Genomic DNA, 4,573 nt, shown 5'->3' with positions numbered 1-4,573 from the left:
TGAAAGCATAAATTAGAGAGAGATTAGCATAGAGTTTATGTTTTCTTATAGCTGCATCCTTTGAGTTTCCCTCCACCATCTCCATCAGATACATGACACTTGGGAGGTATGACTGTTTTAGTGTTTTTGGTTGATAAGATTCTGTAATTAGGCTCCATCATAATTGTCAGCACCAGGCCCACTGGGCTCTTAATCTGGCCCTGTAAACTGTGTGGAAGCTGGGTGTGTTATGCAGAGAGTCAATGTTTTTGTAATACAGAAATGTATTTACAGATGTAGGCATAGGCGTGCGCAAGGGGTGTGCCGGGGCACACCCTAATCCCTGCGGCACGCCTATGGATTGAGACTGGCAGGGGAGATCTCAGGATCCCCCCCTGTCGGCTCATGCAGCTATCCGAGTGCCGGATCTGCTCTAAGCCTCCCCTCACCGACCCACAGGCAGTGAGGGAGGCAGGAGAGGACCCGGAGAGCTCTTGCCGGCAGATCTGCCGGGTTCCTCTCACGAGATCTGAACATTGCTGCGGCAACGCTCAGGTCTCGCGAGAGTGAACTCTAGCCCCGCAGGCTAGAGTTCACTCACCACTGGACCACCAGGGAAAGCAGAAAGGATCCCCCCTCCCTACATAAGGTAAGAAGGGAGGGGGGATATTAACTGATCTGCCCCCACCTCCACTGGACCACCAGGGAAGGAAGCAAGGAACAAGAATCCCCCCTCCCTACATAAAGTAAGAAAGGAGGGGGGATATTAAGTAATGTACCCCCAAACATACAGCACCCACAGACATACACAGCACCTACACACATACAGCACCCACAGACATACACAGCACCTACACACATACAGCACCCACAGACATACACAGCACCTACACACATACAGCACCCACACGCATACAGCACCCACAGACATACACAGCACCCCTACACATACACAGCACCTACACACACATACACAGCACCAACACACACAGCACCCTCACAAACACACACAGCACCCTCACAAACAGCACCCTCACACACACAGCACACTAACAGTACCTTCACAAACACAAACAGGACCCTAACAAACACACACACAGCACACTAACAGTACCCTCACACACAGTACATTAACAGCACCCTCACAAGCGCGCACACACAAACACCCTCACCCACATAGCACACTACCAGCACCCTCACACACACATCACACTAACAGCACCCTCACACACACATCACACTAACAGCACCCTCACACAACTCACACACACACAGCAGTGTATGTGTATATATATATATATATATATATATATATACGCGGCGTGTGCTTGTGCTTTAGGGTGCACACCCTAATGCAATAGGATGCGCACGCCTATGGATGTAGGTGAATTCAAATGAATATTTGTGTATAATATTAATGTGTCCAGATGCAGTTATTGAATATTTGTATGGGATGTATTTGTAAATGCAAAAATCTGTTTGTAAGACATGTATATGTGTGTGTGTTTGTTTGTATGTATGAGTGTCCTTCACTGGACGTTACTGTGTGTGCATTCCTTGTTGTTTTCAGCAGTATGTTTGTTTATTTTTCTGAATGTCCCTGTGTGACTTATCTCACCATTCTCTTGTGACTTGCTCTGTGGACTAGGGATTTCAGCCCCAAAAATACATTTAATAACCCCTCCTATAGTTGACATTAAGCTTGCCCAATATTCCAGCTCAGCTGCACCTTAATTTTTTTTTATAAATAATAATTATATTATAACTCTTTTCCCCCTTCCCCAGCCCCTCTGTGTCTCTTTGACCCCCAACCCCTTTGTGTGTGTTTCTATGTGCCCTCCAGCCCCTCTGTGTGTGTGTCTTTATGCCTCCCTTCAGCCCCTCTTTGTGTCTCTTTAGCCCTTCTTGTCTGCTTATGTAGCCCGCATGTACACTTTTTAGCCTCCCTCCCCTTCTGTGCCGTCTTTAGCCCCTCTTGTCTGCTTATGTCCCCTCTTTAGCCGCTTTCCCCTCCTGTCCCCTTATGTAGCCCTCCTTCCCTTCCTGTGCCATCTTTAGCTTCCCTCCCCTCCTCTTTTGGCCCCTTCCCTCCTGTGCCCTTATATAACAGCCCTCCTGTGCCCTCTTTTTCCCCTCCCCTATCCCCTTATGTAGCCCCCTCTCCTCTTTAGGCCCCTTACCTCCTGTGCCCTTATGTATCCCCCATCCTGTGCCATCTTTAGCAACTACCCCAGCTGTGCCCCTATGTAACCCCCTCTCTGTGCCAACTTTAGCCCCCCTTCCCCGTGTGTGCTCACCTTCTAGCTTTACCTTCCTGCCCAGTCAGCCTTCCAGGAGCTCTGGGGGCCTTCAGACAGGAGACAGAGCTTAGAATTAAGGGTGGGACTTAGCAAGAGGGGCAGAGCCTATCGCCACAATGCGCCTCTACTCACAGAGTGCATGGGCGCTGTGCACCCCACGCACCCGCCCAGGATCGGCTATGCACTGACCCATGCAGACACATACTGACCCATACAGACACACAATGACCCATACAGACTGACATACACAAACATACTGACTGAAGCAGACTAACACACATTCTCTCACACATCTTACCTTCATTGCTGTTCCTTGCCTCCGCCTGGCTGCCCATCATGTTCTTTCTCAGCATATTTCCTGTTATGCTCCCGCCCACTTCTCCACTTCTTCTCACGTACAGGGGAAGGGGCGGGAGCGAGAAAATTGAAGCAATGGATGTCTGGGAGGGGTGTCCTGGCTGAGCGGGCTGTTGTGTATGCCGCCGGACCAGTGTTCTACCGGGCGCTAGTGAGTAACAATGTAAGTGCTTCCAAGCGCCCGATAAGATGGCCAACGGCATTGCTCAAAATAATCTAACTTGATGGAGGGTCAGGCACGGCACAAACTATCATAAAGCCAGGGCCAGCACCCCCCTTAAGCAGCGCCCTAGGCGACTGCCTAATTTGCCTATAGAAAGCGCCGGCCATGTTTATAAATCTACTATTTAAGTACAAAATCAAGTTACAATTCTGCTTCTGGTAAAAATTTTGTTCTGGACAACTTGTGTCTTGAAAGAAAAGATTATCTGATGTATAAGGTACTACACAATATGTTTGAATGTTCTGGTTGTCAAAAATTTAATGGAACTTTAAGCAGCATAACCACCACAGCTCATTGTAATAGGTAACATGTACCTTTGGGTGCCATTTCTATCAAACCGTTTCAGTGTTTTAACAAAAAATGGAGCCAGGCTAAAATATCTGAAATAGAGACATTGCCTAACTCTACTATTTTCCCATTGTACCTATTTTGGCCAATATTTTCATTTCTAATCAAATAATTGTACATCTTTAGAACACGCAATTTATTGTAACATTACAGCATCTATATCTGACTGCTATTTTGGGGTCAAGAAATAATTTTTTCCTAGTTTGAAAAGCGCTTCAGACTAGGTTTTTTGCCTTCTTTTGGATCAACAGCAAAAACATATGTGAGGAAGGCTGAACTTGATGGACGCAAGTCTCTTTTCAGCTATGTAACTATGTATATATAGGATCACAGCTTACTAACCGATAACATGGATCCGGATTGCCTGAACGTCTTTCACATCTTCACAAGACACTTTCTCAATGGCTTCACTGTCACTAAAAGAAACATCTTAATATACACTGGATCAACCTTCTTACGTGGTTGGGTCACTAATAATCAATTAATCCTCTAGCATGTAAGCTCATCGAGCCCTCAACCCCCTCTGTTCCTGTACGTCCAGTGGTCTGATCTCAATTATGTGTCTGTTAGTACACCCATTGTACAGCGCTACGGAATTTGTTGGCGCTATATAAATAACAAAATAATAATAATAATAATAATAATAATCCTAAATAGCCAAATGGAGACTGGATAAAACATATTCACCAGCAAAAACCTTTCAGAAAATGTGAAAGTTAATTGAAGACATCCCATGTAGTGCAAGATGAATCTATTTAAAGAGTAGATGACATGTCTCCTTAACGATGCAGTCTAGTCATCATTGATACCCAAGCTTTGGCAGATATTTTTATGTGGCAGACATCTCTACTCAAGTGGAATGGGAAGTATATGTTTCTTCCACCTCTATTGGATAATTCTAACACAATCTGGACTGATGCTGCATTCCTCAACATATTTTGTGGCAATTTTTTTATAACGATTGGGGCATCGGTCCCCCAGAAAATAAGGTTTCTTTCATCATATAAGACTTTAAAAACTGAAAGGCATTCAGAAATCCAGTCAACCCGAAACACAACAGTGATATATTGCTTACTCTTCACAGTTCTATTCTTACAACAATAAAATATTATATGTAAGAATTGTACTCATACGATTAGGCCTGAATCTGATACTTTTTTCAGGACTCCCGTTCAGGATAATGGCAACATCCAAATAATTGAAGTCTACATCATGTTGCCGTTATATTCTCGAACCTGAAATAGAACTCACACAAGCATTTCAAGGTCTAATGGAATAGTTGTCCATTGTTGTATTTTGCTGGCTTGCAATAAATAACGTATTTTAATAAAATGTTTGCCCTCTTTATTTACAGGCCCACCATTAC

This window comes from Pelobates fuscus, chromosome 1 (genome assembly GCF_036172605.1).
Source record: "Pelobates fuscus isolate aPelFus1 chromosome 1, aPelFus1.pri, whole genome shotgun sequence".
NCBI classification, from domain to species: Eukaryota; Metazoa; Chordata; class Amphibia; order Anura; family Pelobatidae; genus Pelobates; species Pelobates fuscus.
This window is presented reverse-complemented; position numbering follows the sequence as displayed.